Source organism: Struthio camelus, chromosome 4, assembly GCF_040807025.1.
Source record: "Struthio camelus isolate bStrCam1 chromosome 4, bStrCam1.hap1, whole genome shotgun sequence".
Lineage (NCBI taxonomy): Eukaryota > Metazoa > Chordata > Aves > Struthioniformes > Struthionidae > Struthio > Struthio camelus.
Window position 1 is genome coordinate 60,999,141 of NC_090945.1, and position 21,296 is coordinate 61,020,436.

The window sequence follows — 21,296 nt, forward strand, 5'->3', positions numbered from 1 at the left end:
CCGCCCGCAGGCGGCGGGAGGCCCGGCCAGGCGCGCGGCGCTGCGCCGACACTGTCCATCCCCGCTGGCGGGGCCGCGCACCCGCCGCCCACGACGCCAGCGCCCTTTCCCCGAGCCGTCGGCCCGTAACGCCGGACACCTCCGCTAACGCCTGCCCTTTGCCGCTCCAGGCGTTTAGGATCAGAAGAGCTACGCGCTGCTGCCCGCGCCCAAACACAGCAACGCCGCTCACCGCCCACGCCCTGTGCCCCCAGCCCGGGGGCCGCGCCCCAGGTGCGCCCTGCACCGGGCACCGCCGCCGCCGCCGCCGCCCGCCCCGTCCCGTCCCGTCCCGCCCCGCCCCGCCGGCGCGGCGCCCGCGGCCGCGGCTGTGGGCGGCGGCGGGGAGGGAGGGGCGGCGGCGGCGGCCGGAATCGTTTCCTGGGTAAGCGCAGCAAGCCGGGAAGGCGTTTCCGGCCGGGCGGCCGCATCCCGCAGCGGGCTCCGGACGGCTGCCGGCGGGCAGGTGCGCTGCGCCGCCCCTCTCCGCGCGGCGGGGCGGCCCGCGGGGGCGGAGGGCTCACTGCCTGCCCTCCCGCGGTTCGCGGCCAGCGGGCGGGCTCGGGGGGGGGGTGCTGGCTGAGGCGGGTGTCGGCGGTGCAGCGCGCCGCGCCGCGCCGCGACGTGACACAGGGACGGGTCCGGCCGCGAGGGGTCCAGCTGGGCGCCGGCCGTGGGCTTGTTCACGCGTGGGCGGCGGGTTCTCCGCGGGCGAGGGAGCTGCGGCAGCCCCGCGGCGCCCTGCGCATCCTCCGCCGCGGGCGTCGCCTTGCGGGCAGCGGCGGCCACATCGCTGCGCCGCTCCCGCCGCCCCCTCTGGTCGTGCCAGTGGGATAGTCCAAGTGCTGCACTGTTACTGCAGGTGATTTGGCTGAAGCTTCAGGACTAGCGTGCGCTTTTCTCTTTAAGGCGATCAATAGAAACTGCGGTAGGTCTTACACCGCTGGGTGGAGGGAAGGGTAGAAAGGCATGAAAAGTAGCCAAAATGCTTATAAAGTCGGGATTTTCGTTCATTCTCTCTCTCTCTCTTTGTCGCTAGACTGGGCTGTGTAGGTTCTGCTGCACAATGTACTTGAGGATTGTACACGGGGTTGTTAAAGGGGCTGTGTGAAAGCACAGTACTGTGGCGCAAACAGAACGCGGACCTGGTTTAACTCCCTTGAAGTTCTCAGGAGTTAGCTTGGGTCCCGTGCCAGCGACAAAGCTACTAGTTACAGCTTGAGGAGAATTTATACGGATAAAATGAAATGGAAGGTGTGATGATTTGCATTTGTACATTTTTGCTTTACCTGCTTCTTTACAAAATCTTGCAGTTCTTGGCTGGATTCCTACTCACTAGGGTGGATGGGTATGATTCTACCCAAAATAACCAAAATAGAAAAAAAATGCATTCGTAAGGGACTGGCAGGCTTTGTGCATTGTGCATGCTGTTGACAGTTGTACAGGATAGCAGCATCCGCAGCAAGTTACAGCACTTCATGCCTGCAGCACCTGCAAATGTTGTATTACCCCAGAAACTGAGATGGGGATTGATGGTTAGCTGCTGCAGGCTTGCTATGTCCTCTAGCTTGCCATCGTGTTTCTTTGGTTCATTCTAGATCTGATATGTCATCATCCTGCCATCTCACGCTCTAGTTCTTTCTAATAGCATAAGTTGGTTGACTGTCTTAGATTTAAAAGCTATTTTCTACCCACATAACTGAGTTTCGTTGAAATAAGTATTGTTCTAGCATTTGAAAGGAGAATCATCTTCCTACAGTGTGACCTTGTGGCAAAATCTTTGCCGATTAACTTTATAGCATGGAACAGACACGCTGATTGCGGATATTTTTATTCTTCCTTTACAGAGATGAGTATTTGGTGGAATAATTTTAAGTTTTTAGTTTTGATTTTTGGCCATTTAAGGGAAATCAAAATTCAAAAAGGACTCTTCAGGAAGAAAAATGGTTTTGTTGTACGTCATGAAGCATGCAAGACTTGATTGCAATAAGAGAGAAAATTCTTAGTCATAGAACAGCACAAGTAGACTTCTCCTTTGCCACAAAGGGCACATTTAAGTAGTAGATCACAAGTGTGGGAATCACTTCATCAGAGAGAGGATGCATAAATTGGAAACCAGCATTATTTCTCATGTTTTCCAGATTTGTAACCAAGTCAGGAACCAACGGCAAAAAATTGACAGCGGCGCAGGGTATTTGGGACTGATCTGATTGTTCCTAAGTCAGAAGGGAAAATGACTTCCTTAGGAAATGGGTAATGTGGTTTAGACAGCGGACTGCTTCTGTGTTTGAGCTGAAGAGAGTTCTGACTTCAGGAGCTAGTTAGGAAGGAATTTGAGTACTTGGGATTGTCTATGGTACAAATTTTAATTTTCCCCAGCCTCTCTTAAAACAAATCCTGGTATTTGGTAGGTAATGATAATTAACTGTGTATATCGGTGTTCTCTGTCGTATAATAGATCTGTGCTTTTAGAAGGCTCTGACTTAAAACGTGCAATAACATGTGAACTCATCAGCCACACTGAAAACAAACTGTATCATATGTGGTGCAGTAGGTCTTGCCTTTGCTCTCAGCTCGAAGCAAGGAACTCAACCAGTGGAAGTAACAGGGCAGGAGAAGTGCTTATGGGAGAAAGTAAACTTGATGGTAGAGGGTGCTAGGCCAGGGTGGTGGTGGTGAGAGCTCCTCGGGAATACCAGGCACAGGTCTTCCCACCTGTGCTTGAGGTAGAACAGGTGCAGAGAGGGTGATTGGAGAGAAAAAAAATGCCAATTTTACCAGGGGACGTGAGGGAAACCTGGCTTACTTAGCCTAGCAAATGAAGCCTCAGAAGGGGGATATGACTGCAGTCTGCAAATACAGCAGGGATATAAACACTAGAAAGGGAGAAGAGCTATTTAAACTAAAGAACAATGTTGGCACAAGAACAAATGGATATCAACTGGCATGAATAAACTTAAGCTGGAAATCAGAAAGTTTCTTCCGTAAGTGGAGTGAGATTTTCGGACAGCCTTCAAATGAGAGAAGCGGGAGCAAGCCCCCAACTGTCTCTTAAAAATGTATTGAGGGAGTTTTACATAATGTGCTTTGCTGTGGTAGTAGGAGATGAGACCTGATGACTTAGGAAGTCCTTTTCTTTACGACTGAGTTAACTGAATATAGATTTACTGTTTGTTAGTGTTTCTTATTTTAAAATTCTGGCATTCAAAACTGACATCAAAATAAAGTGTTTGCTTGCTTCACTATTTGCAGGATTGTGATGTGCTTAGTTGCCACTTTCTGAAATATTTTGTAAGTTAGGATTTTGGGGTGAAGAAGCCTGTAAATGTTGGGTTACAGCAATATCTTAGTGTGTGGAAATTTCTGTTTAGTCAAAACTGCAAAAGGAGGATATATTTTGAAGTGTGCGTGAACTCTTTCAACTTGTTAACAGGTTAAAAAATAAGCTTCAGAAAACCTTTTTCTTGATGCAAGTAACTTATTAATCCTCTCAAAAAAGGAGCTTCTATGGGGGAAGTGAGGGGGAAAGCAGCAGACCCAGATGGTGTAAATTGAGACCCATGGCTCAAGATAGTCTGTGGCTAGAGATCTGAAAAGAGATAGGTTTAAAGCAACTTTGTAAACAACTGTTTATCTAGGTGGATGTTTTGTGTCATTTGCTGTAATACAAAACAATCGGGAGTTATCTAGAGTGGTGGTCATAGGTTAGCTGTTACGGAAGTCTGTAGGCAATTCTAAAAATATGTGTAGGGCAGAAAAATACAGGCGGCTGCAGATACTCTATAATAGCTCCTGTGGATTGTCAACAGTGTGTGACTGCTTCTAGGAGATGCATTATAAAAATGTAAGAGCAGCTGTGATGGGCCAAACCATGGGCTCATCTATCTAGCCCAATGTGCCATGCATGACTTGAGCAAGCCACATGACATCCAACTAGTTTCATCTCTGAGCAGCCCCTCAGAGACACCTCTGTATGCTTCTGCTTTTCTTGCCCTCATGTCTGCTACGATAGAAAGTGGTCTGCTGCCCTCAGAAGGGATGAGGAACCCTTGTAGTCAGCTTACCCTTTGGGCTAATTTATGGCCCATGAAATCAAACATGAGAAAAAGAAAATGGATGTGCTTGAGATTTGCTTCACGGACTCCCTGACTCATGTCCCTTTTGCAGTGAGAGGGGGACCCTGAGACATATACATCTAATGCACGATGCTGCAGTTCTTCATCTGGCTCCTCCAAAACCTCTTCCTGAGCTTATGGTTGGGCTTGTGATTTATAACCTCCCCATCTGCCACCCTACCAAAAGATGGGATCTTCTTGCTCGCCTCCTCCCCGCCCTGGCAGAACTGGCCAGCTGCAGCTTGGTGGGCTCCAGACTGCAGTCCTCCAGACAGGCAGGATCCCAGCAGCTCTGGGGTCTGTTTCGGTTCCCTGACCCCCTTATGGCTCCTGGCAGAGCATGGCTGGCTCCTGTCCAGATGGCTTCAAGGAGCAGAGGATGCTGTTGGGATGCACTGTGTGGTGTCCGCCTTAGTTCTCTATCGTACTTCCCTGCCCTTCACCTTCAACCCTGCCTTTTTTATCTGATGTGTCCTACAGTCTTTGTTCTCCCCGGATGAGCAGATGCCTAGGGGACAGTAAGAACGGGGTGAGCCTGCCTATACAGCGCTTCCTCTATAGGTGCTCTCTGAGCCTCCGCTTGTTCTTGGCTTGGGATTGCCAGAGCTGGGTGCACCCTCTGCATCACTCAAAATGTTTGGTGGATTTCTCTTCCAAAGACTCGTGTGGTCTCTTGGCAAACCCCTGTGACCTTATTGCAGCCTCTGTGTCCTTTGGCCAGGAGCGGTGCTGGTCTGTAGGTCTGCTTCAGTTTGTATGGAGAATTCCCTCCTTTCGTTCGTTCTGATCTGTGTCCCTTTGTTTGGTAGCTCTTAGTGCTTGTGTGGAAGAGTCAGTGAGCAACCCCTGCTTTATGCTGCTCATGATTTTGCAGTCTTCTGCTGCATTCTTCCTCAATTGCCACCTTTTTCTGACTGGAGAGTTGTTGTCTGTTCGTTCTGTGCATGGAAGCTGTTCCTGACTTCGATCATCCCTTTCTGTGAATCTTCCCCAGCGCTACATATCCTTTTAGGGCCAGGAGAATCAGAACTATATGCAGTTTCAACATGTAGATGAGCATTGGGTTTATAGAGCAGCATAATCTTTTTTTTGTTTTAAATTCTAATGATTTGTAATGTTTGATTTGCTTTTTGGACTGCTTGATTCCTGAATTAATGTTTTCATGGATCTGTGAAATTGTAACTTCAAGATTTTGCTCCGAAGTAATGGTCAGTTTGCAGTCCATCAGTTCTATCTATAAGTCATGATTCTGTTTTTTCTATGTACGTCTTCTTACATTTATTATTTTGATGTATCTTATTTTTTGTCCGCTGTGTTACTGACTCAGTCTCACAGGCTTATCTGGAATTCCTCATATCCTGTCCTTGCTGTCCTGAATAACTTTTTATCATCAGCAAACATCCTCAACTCACTGCACACTCCCTGCACTCCCTTTTCCAGGTGATTTATGAGTATGTGAAACAGCAGAGATCTGTACTCTGAATTTGGCTGGACACTTCTCTTCACTACAGGAAGAGACTGCTTATTCTTATCCTTACCCCATTTCAATTTTTCAACCAATTATCAATGACCACGCAGGATGTTTTCTCTTACCTCTCTCTGCTGTTTCCTTTAAAAACCCATTAGTTTTTGGTAAGGGGCTTTGAGGCCTTCTTGCAAATCCAAAGAGGTTATAACAGCCAGCTCTTCCTTGTCCAGGTTTGACACCTTCAGAGAACTCCAAAAGGTTTGTAAGACAAGATTTCTTTTTGCAGAAACCATATTGACCCTTCCCAATCAGGTTATATTTATCCAGGTGTCCAAAATTCTGCCCTTTTATTAGCTTCTGTTCATTTTCCCAGTACAGATGTTAGGCTTTACAGTTCTGTACTTCCCTACATCACCCTTGAAATCTTAGAAAAGTCTTTTTCGTCACCTTCCATTCATCTAGTACAATGGATGCTTCGAGTGAGAGGTTATGGATCTCTTGCAGTAGAATTTGACCCAAGCTTTCCAGAAAGCGTCCTGGGATTTCTGTAACGGACATTGTTTTAGCTGTGACTTGTCTGGAAGATGCTGGTTACACAAGCTTGTCACCAAGGATATTGAGGACAGACCTTGCAGTGAGTTGACTTGAAATGAATGTAGGAGTCTCTCTTGACAAAGACGGCAGGCTCTTGACCTGAATCATCTGCAGGATTGCCCTTGTGTGCCGTTCTTTTCTTTTTCTTTTTTTTGATGCTTTAAAACTCAATTTAGCTTAAGATCTAAGGTGAACCTGTAAGTTCTGTCTCCTACTGTCAAATCCCTTTTCAGTTTTGTGCGTGTGTGGTTTTTTTTTTCCCCCCTAAAATCTGCTGAGCTTGTCTCCCCTGAAAATACGATATTTGTTTGGGTAAGTGTTTAGATGCTGCTTTTTACTGCTGCACAAACTTTGCATCTGTGTATAACACTGATTAGTGCCTTTTAAGGTGGTCTGCCTAACAATTAGGATGATTAAAAAGATGCAGACTGCTGCTTTTATCAGTAGTCTGTGCACTGCATTTGGTGTGTCTAGAAACTTAACGCTAGCATCAGATGAATGAAATCGGGTGTGGTTTAAGATATTTCTTTGTGAATGTAAAGTATTGACTTCAGTATTAGCACACTGAGTAGTAATATGTGACAGAGAAAGGTTTGCTATAAAATGTGTGCATTTTAGCTTCTGGTCTCAATACAGGATAGTGAGTGTTTGCAGTTCTGGTTTGTTTTGCCTTGTGAAGAGCAACTGCTGCTGTAAAGCATTCCTAAATAAACTTTTGGCAGGCTTATTACTGACAGTTTAACCTTTTGGACTTCACTATTTAAAAATCTTTGCTAAAATCTCAGTCATGTCCTTCTGTAACCATGCCAAAATAGAGCTATAACTTGCTGATTTAGTCATCCCTTAGTTTGTATTGTATGGCTGTCCTTTTTTTTTTTTTTCCTGGTAGAAATTTAACAGAAATCTGTCTTTCTTTCCTTTGTCTTCCTCGCTGGATTGGGTTGCACCTCAGGTAGTATATCCTATCAGATAAGCATCAGCTCTGTCAGCCCATGGGAAAACCCTGAATCTGGAAGCACTAGACATGCTTTGCTATGATATGCTTTTAGGCCATTTTGCAGTGTGTTTATTTCTTTTGCCAAAGTTGGTGTTTTTTTTTTTTTTTTAAATGCAAGCACGGTTTAATTTTCCAAAGCACCAAGAGCAATGTTTCTAAACCTTTTCTACTAGATTTCAGGCGTGGAATATGTATTTAAAAGCCATCATTAAAAAATTGATATTGGCACTAAAATGTGGTTCGTGCAGGACTATGTTAGCCAGGACTAATTTTCCATATGTCTATTAGCTTGTTATGGGGAGATTTCCTTGTAATTGTGTTCCTTTGTGTTCTTTTCTGTATAATTATTGTGTGTAAAAGACAGGTTCCAAAGGGAAAGAAACTGGCAGACGCTTAATGTTCTCTACCTTTATGAATTAACTCATTTCAACAGAAGAAACCTCCATAAACTTTGTGTCTTTTTTTAATTGTTGTCTATTTGTAGAAACATATCCTTCCTTTGTAGCGTTCTCTGCATAGAAGGCACTGCAGACAGTTACTAAATTACAATAATTTGGTGTGACTAATAACTAGCTCGTGCCAATAAAACTTTATTGGCAACCTCTGACAGAGGGAGATGCTCCAGGGTGCTTACTGGCCAGCTACCTAATTCAGAAAATTAGGAGCTTGATATTAAGCCATCCTGTGTATTTAATACATAATTTCATTACAGGGAACTGGAAGCAGTAGTTTGGGTAAATATGACAGCAAACATTGCTACAAAGTGTTTGCATTTGCCCTTCTAATTCTATTTGCAAAGGGGATTATTGTTATGAAGGGAAGCTTCTTAGCGAGGTATCGAGTTGTGTAGCTATGGAGGAGAACCATTGTGAAAGATGAAAGGGAATTGCAGCGTAGAGAAATAAGAAGGAAGTATGCTCTTGCGTTGGAAATCCAATGCTTGCTTGATTAAATTGGGATTTAAACACAGCATAATGGACAGTTGTCTTAATTAGGTTATTTAAATGAGTTGAAAGCACACACATGTAGGCCTAATCTATGAACTAATGGAAACTCATTCAGAAATAAATACAATAGGGAACCTAGTTGTTTGTGATGTGTGGTATTAATGGCACCTTAAACACGGAATGATTATGTTGTCTTATAAGTATCCTATGTGCCTTATAGATGTGTGGGAGAAGTAGACTCTCTAGGTATCTGTAATACAGTTTCGCTGATGCGCACCTGGGTGTGTATCAGTGCCCTCCAAACAGCTTGCAGTCAGATCGGGCAAGATACAGAGGCACCGGGGGAATGAGGTTTTGTCGGCTGCGTGTATTCCTTCCCCAGCAACCTCCGGAAAACGCTGACAAAGACCAGTGCAAACCCCACAGTTCAAATACACTCCTTGCTCGGCTGCAACTTAAATGTTAGTCCTTGGTATTAATCAGAGACTAATCTTCCCAAACTGTGAGGTCTTCAAGTCAGCTATAGACTGTGGTTGTCTTGAGGAAAAAGCCCCTACCAGAATGTACAGCCGGTAGATGCCAATGGGTGCAGTTTAGTTTTACCATAATACTATTTTTTTCTTATAGGAAAGAAAGAAGGAAAGAAATAAAATGAGGGAAGTGTCTCTTACTCCCTCCCCCCCCTCCCCCCAAAGTTTAAGTGGCCTTTTTTTTTTTTTTCCTCTGGGTATATAATGCTTTGTGCGTTTTGCTCTGACACAGGCTCTTGAAGAGCTGCACGTGTGACCAGCTGAACCTGTGCTGAGGCTGAGGAAGGGCTGGTAAAACGAGCAAGAGCCAGGGCAGAGGTGCTGCAAAACACAGGCAGGTCTGTGTGCTGTGCTGCGCAAGAGAGCGTCTGGCTTCCCAGTGGCAGACCTGTGTCAGGAAAATTTGGGGTTTCCATGTGTGCTGAAATGTTTGTTCTTGAAAGAAACTGCTCCAAAGTAAGGTCCTAAATGGAATTAAGATATGTCTGAACCCCTTTGGATTTGGGGAAATGAGCAACAGCCAGAGCTTACATCACCAAGCGGGGAAATTTTGAAGTCTGTTTCCAGTTCTTAAAACATCTGGAGGGAAAAGCGACTGCTCAGACTGGGGGGGGGTCCACTGCTGCAGCGGTGGACTAGACATCTGATCTCAGGGGAGGGAGAAGGGCAGTGTGGGGTGACGTGCCTGTGAAGAGGAAATCCTGTTCCCAGTAGACGGAGTAGAGGGGCTTGGGGGGGGACATTGGGGCGGGCAAGGAATTGGTGTCAGTAAGTTTGTAATGAGGCAACTGCGTGTACTTGGATTCGCATAACTTTGGCGAAGCTGTTCCGTGTCGGTGGCCTTGTAGTGAAGTTCTCGGCGGGGACCGCGTGAAGCCGCCGTGGCTCTCTGTAGAAACGCGGGTTAACTCCTGCTTCCTTGGGCAGTACCGGGAAGCCTCTGGAGCGAAGGCAGGTGGTGGGTGCTGCCCTGGCCTCCTGCAGCCATGGGGCCGAGGTGGCGCGGAAACACGTCCCAGCTCCCCAGGCAGCCTGGGGGGGCGTGTGCAGGTGCTACCGGTATTTAACTGTTGAAGAAAGGTGCCCGTTGTTGCTGAACGCCGACTGCAGCAGGCAGTTGGTTTATAAGGGAAAAGCAGCGCAGCTGTGAGTGCGGCAGGTCCAAAACCTTCCAAAAGGGAGTAAAGAGGGTGTTTTGGCTACGTGTGGGATGAGGGGGCTCGAGCGCGTCGGCTGCGCGCAGGCTGCTGGCCGCACGCCGGTCCCGCTTGAAATAACGCGTTTCGTAGGAGAGGAGGTACCTGGGAAACCGGTGGCGAATGGGTGAAGGCTGTGGAGGCTATTTCTGTTCCTGAAGATCTGCGACGTGAATGTGTTCAGTAGGGAACGACTCGGAAGTAGCGGAATAAAGAGGGGGAAAATGGTTTGGTTTTGTAGGAATAGGAGGAGGGCGCAGGAGAGAGGACGGGATGCTCGGGAGGTGGGAAACGCGGTGGGGGTCGTGAAGGGGCAGGTGCGTTATTCGTGTCGGCGTACTCGCGCAGAACTGACTGTAACGGGCGGTTTTCATGGCACGTGGGGGAGAGCAGTATTTAAAAAGCTTTAACCTGGCTGTTGAACGCGAGCGCTCCGATCGGAGAGGGATGTGTTTGCCCCAGGCTCCCGTGACGCGCAGGAAGTGCCACGGGAAGCGGCGCTGCCGCCGCAGAAGGCGTCTGCGACCGACAAAAGCTCGGGGAGCCCCGGGCGGCCGGAGCGCGGCCGTCCGGCCGGTCCCCACTGCCGAGCGGGGAACAGGGCGGATCCTGCGAACTGTGCGCTTTGAAGCCTGTGTGTCAGCCCGTTGCAAGTGTCGATAGAGTAAAACCACATGCAGAGATATATGGTTTCACAGTACAGCAAAATGCCGTGGCTTATGCAAAGCGTTAATACCCCACTAAGATTTTCTCTGTTAATCCGGGCTGACAAAACAGAATCATACCCTCCATTACTTATCATTAATTTTTTATTACAGTGTGAAATTACAGAAAAATTAAAACATTAAAAATAAATGCTCTGCCTTTTAGGAAATTAAGTTTTACTCTAATACCATTTTTTCCCTAAAAATACAGACATCAAATATGTTTATACATACTGTATCTACTGTATTTTTAATGAGTGGTAAAGAGGTATTTAGGAAGGGAAAGGAAGCTATAAAGATTCTTTCACTTAAACCTGTAAGTGGTGAGAATTGCCTGCTTGGGAAATAATTCATATTTTCAGTCTGGTGGAAATCTGCTTGCCTGCCTCTCCACCCCCTTCCCCCCTTCTTTCTTTCACCACACTTCAGGAAAGCAGTGTGAGAACCATTAATAAAGGGAGTGACTTTACAAACACATCTGGATACGAAAAGCTGCGTGTATTCCGGCAAATAAGTGTGCTTTTTTGTTTTGGGGTTGTTTTCTTTTTTTTTGAATTTGAGGTCTGCTCTTAGCTTAAGAGGTTATAAGAAAAATGTTTGAAGATACCTCTGTATTTGCAAAGAAAAGCATTAGAAAGCAATTTTTCTCTTTTTTTCTTTCTCTCTTTTTTTTTAAACTCTGATTATTTGATCTTTGTTTCCCAGAAATATTTAGGATTGGATTTTTTGATAGATATGGGTTGATGACTACCAACAAGATTAAAACAACTTGGTGACAAAACAATATTGGCTTTAAACATGTGCTGTTATTTAAACATATTCAAGAGCTGCTAGCAAACCACGCTTGGTTAGATAAATGTGTTTAACCTTATTTTTATCGTCTTTGCATCCTATTACATCAGTATTTATCTAAGTGCATTTTTTGCCAATTCTTGGCATTTCTAAACATGGGTACTTTCAGTAAAAGATTCTATATGTTTCCCTTTAATGTAAGTTTAAGTATGGATTTAAAATTAGCTAAGCTTAATGTTCAGGGTACTATAGATGCCAAAACAATATACAGTAAGTTGACTAGTAGAGATCTGAGGGCATTTAGAGCCAGAAGATCTCTTCTGAAACCCAATATAGATATATAGTAAAGTGGTGGTGCTATTCCAAAGGGAAATTGCCTAACAGCCTGACAGTATGTTGATAATCATGATGCCCTTGCACTGAAATATAATTATAATGGAAGACTGTTCTGTGAATTGAAAATAACAACAGAAAATTCAGATATTCCTTGAGGGGAATCTGTGTGGGGAAGGGGAACGGAGAGGGAGAACTGGGATGCTCCCGCGGTCCCAGGGGCAGGGGCACCAGAGCTCTGTCGTGATCAGGCTTGATCATGAGAAAGTCCTGGAAGGATGGGGCTGCACAGAGCATCGTTAGCACCGCTGCATCTCAAAGAGATGTGTCATATTTCAGTCATTTTGCAGCCTGCTTTGGGCTAGAAATTGCACTGCTGTACCCTGGTTCTGAAACGCGTTTCTAGTTTACGACTCTTCCAGTCTTCATGCCTGGTTGGCTTGGTAGTGTGTGGCAGGAGATACAAGGGTGTGATATGATTGAGATAGATAGAGATATAGGTACAGTTTTTTGTCTGTTTTTAACAGAAAAAGAGGATATCACAGCGCTTTCCAGCAGTTCCGATGGTGATCTTCACTGGTTAATGTTCCTTCTTCTCTCTCCTGCCTTATGTACTTGCACACGTTACAGTAACTGGAACAGCTGATGGAGACAGAGTAATGCCCCGTGCATCTCTAAAGCTGTGCCCAGCTTTGCTGGTGAGAATGATATGAAGCTGTTTCCCTGGTAGCAGTCACTGTGGTGATGTTGGGAGCCTCAGAGACATGGCAGCTGAGAATTTCCTCACTCTTTGCCTTGCAGTAGGCCAAATTTTTAATGAGCAGACCTACCCTTGAGATGTATATAAGGACACAGGAGTTGGTGACTGGCCCCTTGCCGTCCTACAACATCACATTTCTGTCTGTTACAGCTAGACCAGCAGGTAGAAGTGTTAGGTGTGTGGAGAACATTTTGTGAGATTTATGCAGTATAGCTAATTTTATATGGATGAAGCTGAGCTATGCCTTGTTCAGCCTTCCGCAGCAGGCGAGAAACCCGCACTCATCTTAATGCTTGTCCAAGTTTTTGTGAATGTGCAAGGTAAAATGATTATTTCCCTAAATTTAAAGCTTAGATTCTACTTTCATGAGTTCTTATGGGTCTGTCTAAATCTATACTGCTTTGGGAAACCATTTGAAAACAGATAACCGAAATGTCTCTGAGCCCTTCCCAAAAGATTCACTTTGAGGGATTTGGCCGCCTTCTTTCTTCTGCTGTGTGCTTCTGAATAATCCTTGAAGTGTAAATATAGAGCTGGAAAAATAACACCTGATTTGGCTGACAGTATTCCAGCTCACATTAGGACTTAAATTTAGACATAGGAGCTTGTGCTGTAAGTCAGAAATTTGAGTTTGTAACCTCTTAATTTTTGACCTAAGAAATCCTATTACTCCCAGAAAGCTGTTAAGGTTCATCTCAGTAAGTACTGAGGATGATTTAAATCTGTGGATTATTTAAGTTATGTGTGTGCCAAGATTTAAAATAAGACTGCTAATACACAGAAGTTGGAACACGCCAGTCACAAAACCAGGAGTGGATGGTATGGAAGTGATTCAGGATATTCTCCAAGTGACCTAACCATCCTCAAACCTAACTAGCATTCAAATTTAATGCCTGCTGCCCCTGCTTCTTTTGCCAGTCTACTGTAGAGGGAAGGAAAACTCACCTGATGCTGAAGTCTTTACTAGTATCATTAGTTCTCCTGATTAAAAACACTCAAGGAAAACCTCATGAAGCCAAGGTGCTTCCTAAAGGATGTTGTTCTCTCCCCCACCCCCCTTCTTTTTCTTTAAATTCAATAATTGTGTACTCTACCAGGAGAGTTCCAGGTGAGGAATGAAGAAGCTATAGAGACTTTGTTTAGGCCAACTTGTCTGACACAGTACTGGCTGCTGAGGCTCAAAGTTGTATCACACAAAATTAACGACACACAAGATATGTGTTCAGCTGGCTGGAGAGGGAAGACAAGATGCTGCAGTTGGGCTCCTGTCATTGCTGCCTGGTATGTCCTGTGCATCCTGCATGCCGCCCAGCTGGTGATGGGCAGTGTCCCTCTCCTTGGGACCCACTGCACAGCAGGGTCTGGCACTCAGACAGCATTCTTGTTTGCCTTGTGGTCTGAGCACATCCTAAGTATTCCCTGGGTTGAGTCAAAATATTTTGTTGAAAATATTTTGAAATATATGTTCAAAAAAATTTTTTTTTAAATTTTTCCTCAAGCAATCAGAAAAGAATTCAGGTGGGAAACTGGGCTTTCCCTGTTTCTGGGCTGCTGTGTGGAATGAGATTGCAAGAAAGTTGTTTGGCATTGGTAAATACAGTGGTTGATGTGATAGGATATGTAGCCTCCCTGCGGAAGGAGGGACACTGGTGAGCTTGGAAGGAGGTAGGAAAACTTTAGATGCTTCATAATAAAGAATTCATCTTAATTTGCTTATGTTTTTAAAACAAACAAAAAGACACTCCAGGGATAATGGCGCAGATACCTTGTGATTCCAAAATGAAGATACCAATGCTTCTAAACTCTAGCTCAGGAGAGGCACTCGCTGGTGGGCTCAGGTGGAGGCAGAAGTTAGCACATAAATAGATCAAGAGGAATTTTAATTACACAGAGGAGTTAGATGATGAAATGGGCTGCAAAACTCAGCAGTAAAATAAACCTAAATCACTTGCAAGAAATTAGGCACTGACCTTGAAAAAGAACACCACTGTGGAACAGTGAGAAGGCATACTGTGCACCAAGTACAATATAAATCCACTTTTTTTTCCCTTTCATTTTTTAAGGACAGGCCTTGATTTATCCTGAACAATTCTAAATGTACCTAAATTTGAGAATAAGCCTGTTTTGTTTCACAGAAACTGAAATTTGGGTCTAGGAGTTTCACAAGCTGTATTCTTCTGGAATTTCTTGGCAATTCCTAATGTAGTAGTGTCCGTGACATTTATTATTTCTAATTCAGAAGAGTAAGATAACTCAAATGCTTTTACAGTTCAACAGGAAGTTTTAAAAGGCCTTGAGAGATTCGGTGTAAAGCTAGTGAAAAGGCCACAGCTGGTTTATGAAAATGAGCATAAGCCCTAGCATTTTCCAAAAGCATGTCCTTTGAATGTGACAAGCTCATGCATAAGCAGAGTTTATGCCTCTCTCAAGAGCTTTTCATGAAAGAATCTTTTTTTTTTTTTTTTTTGGAGTAGCGTACACCTAAATGCTTGGCTCTTCTAGAGGCCTGTATAATCTGATAACAATAAGTACCAGCTTACTGTGTGGAAATCAGTCATAAAATTATCAGTACTTTTGAAATGGATGTAGTGAAATAGCATTGTGATCTTGATCTCATCTAGGGACTTTTTTTTTTTTTTAACTTTATTAGGAATTTGTTTTTAGGTCTGTTATCTTAAGCAACACCAGAGATGGCATCAGAAATTGAACAGTTAATATAGAAAGACAGCTTATTGTAAGGACCAAGATCAGGAAACTTGACTTTTACTTCTGAACAGGAGTAGTCATAAAAGACTTCTATATACTATTGCGTATTTTCTTTATATGCTCACTGTTATTTCATGGTATATGCGTTTCTATTTTTAAAACACTTTTTAAAATTTGTTTTTTAAAACCAGAGATAAAAAGCACAGTATTTACAATGTTTGCATGGGGTTAGCTGCTTTCATTTGAATACTTTGTATACAAAGTGAAAAAATGCCCTACCAGAAGGAATTTGCTTTTCACAACTAGTGTTTTTTTCTGATGTCACGTGGATTTCTCAGCGCATGTCTAACTTCTGAGAATTGTTCTCCCTCCCCCCTGCCCCCATTATCCTTTTTATGCTGTCTCTTTCACATCATGTCAGGCAAGCATAGATATTTTGTGTAATTAGAAACAAGAAATAATGTATTTGTCTTCAGAAATGAGTCGGAGGCAACTGTGGAAGGAGAGAAGGGGAAACAGTCAGTTTTTGACTTTTTTCACTTGCATCCTAAATGAAATAATATAGGTAGAGACTCTGTGTAGATCCTTCCACTGCAGTGGAGGGTCTCTTGGCTGCTTGGCTTCAGCAACATGTCAGCAGCATGACTTTCCACTGTGTTTTTCACCTGGTGACATTTGTGGCCAGTGTGCCAAGAGACAAAGCGGAAACAGCAATTTGCGGAGAAGAGAGAATAGCAGTGTAGTTCAGAAGATCAATTGCCAATTTTCCATTGGGCCGGAAATCGGAAAGGACAGTAGATGGGGAAGCGCTCTGCCTTGCTGGTGGAGTATAAGGCTTTTAGAGGAGCACAGCCCTACTCAAGCTGACCCTGAGAAAAGGTGTTATTGCTTCACAAGGTATTTCACAAGGAAATACCACACAGTTAGATAGGTTGCTCAGAGGTCTGACCTGCAGTGGTAAAAGCTTACAGGGACCAAAAAACTTGAAGAGCAGAAGTGCAGAAATGAGCTTGGAAGTGTTCAAAAGAATAAGAATAGTTGTAGACAGCAAATTCCAAATTCTTGTTCCTGAACTCTGAAAAAGTGTAAAGAGTAGTTGATATTAAAACTGGAAAGGCACATCTGAAGATTACCATATACTGTACTCTTAAAATAGCAAGTAGTTGATGTAAGCTGAATGCAGATAAGGCAATTGCCTTGATCATAATTTGGTTACCCTCAAGACCATGGTTTCATTAACTGAGGTACCAATAGAAAGAAAAGGAAAAACAGATTTCATGATTTCACTCCCAAATATGCTTTAACTAAACTCAAGCTGGGTGGCAACAAGTAGGCTTTATAATCAAAATAAGAGCAAGAGAAGAAATGGAGGCTATTGATTGCACTGATGAGATTGTGAATAATTTAGTGAATGGCCTGAAGACTAATAAGTCCACAGCAAGGATTAGATCTTCAGTTCGCTTCTGTTGTCCTCCCCTTAACCCCTGCTGATATCCACTCTTGGCAGTTAAGGATGTGTGTCATTTTACTTTATGTGCAGATTTGTTGTGGTGTGGAGAAACTCTGGGAGGTTTTTTCTCTTACTTCGCCTTTGGTGAGGCGGTTACCATCTCAATCAGAGCACTTTGAAACCTTTTTCCTCTGCTCACCTCGTTGCTCTTGGAGAGCAAGGGAGCTTCCTCTGACAATTGATTTGTGATTAGATGAGTGCAGGAGCGAACACAAGCGGCAAGTCTTTGTTTTAGCTGGTCGTTATTTTTATTCAGGACTTCACAATTTCATGGCATTCTGATTACATATACAAAATATTTTAGCCGGATGGCCAGCCTAGGTTAGAGCTGCCTAGATGCTGACCTTGCTTACCCCAGCTACTCTGTCACTTAGGTACCTCGCGTTATCTGGAGATAGCTAGCATGTAACCTGTTAGATGTGTTCGCCTGCTGCCTCTTCCTCCTCTCTGGTGAGGAGGTAGCATGTCTGGGTACCCGGGCTGGTTTTACCCCTGCAGAAATTGTGTGTGAGTTGCAAAGAAGAGGCCATGTGCCAGGGAATGTACCCCCAAAATGTCTCATAAGAGACATGAATTTCTTGAACTATGCAAGTCTTTAACATAAAACTTTGGATGCAAGTTGCATGCTAATAATGACCGTGTCGCTACAGTTGTGACAAGTGGCACAACAGCATGATTAGTACAGCACTAGTCATCTCTGAATCTTAGTTACAAGCTAGCAAATATTCTCTTGTGAGCATCTTGCACCAACCAGCTTTAGCATAGAAATGCTCATGGATTTGGGATTTACTGCTGTGAGATGACTGGCTGCTAGCCCACGGGGAATGAAACATGTTGGGAATGCAAAAAAAGGGGCACAAGTACTGCTTTTAGTAATATTTCAGTGAAACTTGTGCTGGGTATGTTTCGACGGAAGTGCCTGGCCTTTGGTGGAGTGCGGGAGCGTGCACCTTGTTTGGTTCCATGAGTCCTCGTGAGAGCGCTTCAGGATCAAAATGCTTGTCACCCCAAACGCTTTAGAAGGAAGGCAAGAAACAGGTGGTTTTGAATTGTTAAATTTGATTAAAAATGAGAGGTTTTCTAATGAAGAGTAATTATTACTTTCATTTTCTGAGTAGCGCCCTTTGTGATACAAAGGTCAGTAATCAATTCTTTTTTTCTAGGGTAGCGAGGACCTAAGGGTGGTGATAATATACTAGATTTTTCCACATTCCTTTTGACAGGAGAGAGCTGTTTGATTGTGCTGTAATATTAATTGGTTATTGTTTCATTTAGATCATTATATCTTTTTGTCTGGAGTAAACTAATCCTACTCTTAGTCTACTTCCTGTTTTTTGTGCAGATCACTAGTCAATCTTCTGTTTCATTCGTCTGTGTGCAACCACTGGATTTGGGCGCATTATTACCAAGGAGTTCTTTGATGCAGTTTTATTTACATGTGCAGTGTGCCCTGGTTGTATGTTGCCCTTCTGAGTGGTATGAAGGAGATGTTACACGTTGCTTGGGCAACCCAACAGGCCTATTTACCATAGTACTTGTGATCCCCCCCTCCCCTCTCTCCCCCTCCTCCCATTGAATTTCTGAATGGCTACTATTAAGACTGGTTTTTGTACAGAAGTCTTCTGCATACAGAGCATTAACTGCTGCCCGCGATAAATGTGGACTATCTAACCAGTAGAACTTTACTGAATCCATTTTCATGCTCTCACATGTCAAAATTGACTTGAATTAAGTGGCTTAATTTCGTGTCAGTGACCCCTTTGCATGAATGTACACTTGTGTGACTGTGGGACATCTGTAAGGAATGGCAGAGGAAGGACTTTGTGTGCCATTAACTGAACTGGAAGGAAGCTGATCTCATGGGCTTCTTCCTCTGATATGGAGCTTCTTAATGCGCTCTCAGAGGCCTTGCGGTAGGATCTCACTTCCGTGCAATTAGTCGCTTGGCTAATTCTCACTGTTAATGGGTGCTGGTATTGTTACAGAGGTATAAATGCTGTTGCTCTGGATTAAATATCGTATAAGGAAGAGAATTTAATAATTGTTCAAAAGGAAAATGTAATATTTTTTTTTCCCTTTGGGTGGGAAAACCACAAACTTGGAATAACCGTTTCTCAGCAGACTACTGTGTCTTGGAATGTTAAATGAGAAAAGCTTTAGAAACCGATGGTATTTGTTAGGGTGACTTGTTATATTGTTTGTTCTCCACCTATATATGAGCCTTGTTTGTGGTGAAAGAGAACTCTGGGTTTTTTGTATTGAGACTATTTTTAAAATTCTGCCCTGTGCATAGAAGCTTTGTATTTTTGTTCTTTGCTTATTTCTTGGCTTTGGTTCTAATAGAATGTGAACGTGTGCACAGGTTATTTATTTTCATAAGTGGAAACAGCCCTGGTGCGTTTGAAGCACCATGTTGTGTGTTTACGGAAGAAAGTGAACTATCAGCCTTGTGGTTTTAAAACAAATACTGAAGGAAAGAGTAATTAAACATGACGGTAAATGGAAATGGGATAAAATGCAATGGAAGTTTTTCCGTGAGTAGACTGTGCCAGAATAAATGACCCCCTTTTCACCTTAAAATCTGAATTAAGATAAATATATTTAATATAGCAGGTCTTTATTAGAACACTTATTATGATGTGAAGTGGGAAACTCTTAAACTGAAGGAGAGAGGCACTAGTTATGAAGTGACTGAGGGACTGGTTAAAGGGGAAATAATAGGTTCCACAGAGAAGGAAACCCCTAGGCTGGGGTGGGACTAGTGATGAGATAGTATCTTCACAAAAAGCTTTGCCCCAAAAGTTATGATTGTGTGAAAGGCAAACATTAATCTAGGCTATGTGAGGTGAGATGTTTGTAATGGACATGTAGAAGTATTAAGGCGTTACACAGTGCACAGTTGAGGGCTTGTCTAGGAAGAAATGCATCCTTTTGATAATGAGAAGTGAGAAAGTTTGCTCTCAAACAGAATTGGTATAGAAAGGCCTCCTTTTTGTGAACGCAGGGAAACAGCTTTGTGCGTTGGCTTTGGCCCCGGTAGTACCCATCATTTTCTGGGGAGATGCCCTGAAGTTTCTTGTGGCTTGGGATTTCTGTAGTCTTTTGCAGTTTCCTTTCCAACTCTGCCTTAGTTTGCCTTTGTTTGTCACAGTTTTTCTTTTCAAAGTAGCGTAATACTCTCCATTTGTGCTTGTGGCTCTGAAAAGCTAGTCAAAACTTTACTAATTGTCTTTGGAAGTGGCGCTAAGGATAGCTGGGCTGGTTTGCTCATCCTGCGAAAGAGGAAGAGTGCTCTCTTACCAGCTTCTGCTCCTTAGACTGTCTGCAGCCATGAGGTGTCCCAGGCTGCTAGTGCAACCGCCTCTTTGGCCTCTCATATTTTACCTTGAGGTGGATTCAAAAGCAGCAGTAAAGTTCTAGTTCTGCCTCTATTGCTGCAAAGGCTTCAGGAAGAACTTCACTGTGTACATAATTATAACGGTACATTAAATGCAGAAGGTTATGTAATGTATTTGCATTAATTAAATGGTATCATTCTTTGACTGCAAAGTTAATTCAGGTTGTAACCCAAAGCAACTCTTCCCCCTCCCCATTGGGGCTTAGTTTGTGTTTTATAGTTGTCTTTTTTTTAAAAAAAAAAAAAAAAAGGGGGGGGGGAGGAAGAGAAGGAGGAGTGGAAGAAAAACTGATTTTAAACGTCAGTACAACCCCACCGTGGCTAAGAGTGATCTATAGCTTTAGACGTAGCACTAGGAAAGGGTGAGCAGCCCTAGGAGGAGTCTTCAGAAGTCGTTTTGAGTCAGTAGTTTCCTGCTACCAGCCTTGCCCAGTCTGGTGGGTAAATTAGGAGCTCACTGTTTCACATCCATCCAGTGAAGACAGGGAAAACTGTCCAAACAGTGTCTGTTCCTACTCCTCCAGACCTGCATAGCGAGTGAAAGAGGCTCCGTAGGCTAGACAGGGGCGATAATAGAGCAAGCATGAGTGATGGTTTTCCTAAATACACTATTGTATTGAAAATCTTCATGGCAGCAGTATGTGATTTTTATATATAGAATCATTGGTGAACCTTTTATTCAGACAATAGGAAATACCTTTTTGCCCTCTAAAGGAAGGTGTTTGCCACCCTTTTCCTGTTGCATAGTATATTACTTCTGAAGCAACCCATTGGAATCCATGGTGAATAAGATAGGACTGACTGTGAGGAGTACCAGCTTTGGGTACTCATTTCATAACCATGAATTAAATATGGCAGTGTACATGCTCAATTCTATAAAAGATGTTATTTCCATCATACTTAAAAAGCATTTAAAATACTTCTCTGTTAAAAGAGAATTTATGCCTTTTATTTTTCCTCCCCTAATACTGCACTGTCTTGATATTGGGTCACGTGGGCCCTGAAGACCAGAAGCTAGAGAAGTTTCAGTTTTGCTTACTGTGAGGTCTGGTTCTTGATCAGTTTGGCTTTAGGCTGATGTCTAAGGATTAGCCAAATTGGAGAGATTTTAGCACTCTTTCCTGGCAGACAGTATGACTTTTGTAGAGTTTCAGGATAGTGTTTTTCAGATGTACGCGTCTAGTTCTAATGGTTCGGCTGGTCCTTCT

At 43.7% G+C, this 21,296-nt stretch overlaps 1 protein-coding gene across 35 annotated transcripts in view; it reads left to right on the forward strand.

Annotated features, from left to right (window-relative positions):
• The first annotated feature begins 382 nt into the window (after positions 1 to 382).
• APBB2 (amyloid beta precursor protein binding family B member 2) overlaps positions 383 to 21,296 on the forward strand; it is a 194,739-nt gene continuing 173,825 nt past the window's right edge. For 18 of the 35 annotated variants that reach the window (XM_068943034.1, XM_068943039.1, XM_068943026.1 and 15 more), the window contains exon 1: positions 433 to 505. The gene's annotated coding sequence lies outside the window, so the exon portion shown is untranslated. The other 17 variants (XM_068943065.1, XM_068943035.1, XM_068943066.1 and 14 more) reach the window with 8 other exon arrangements.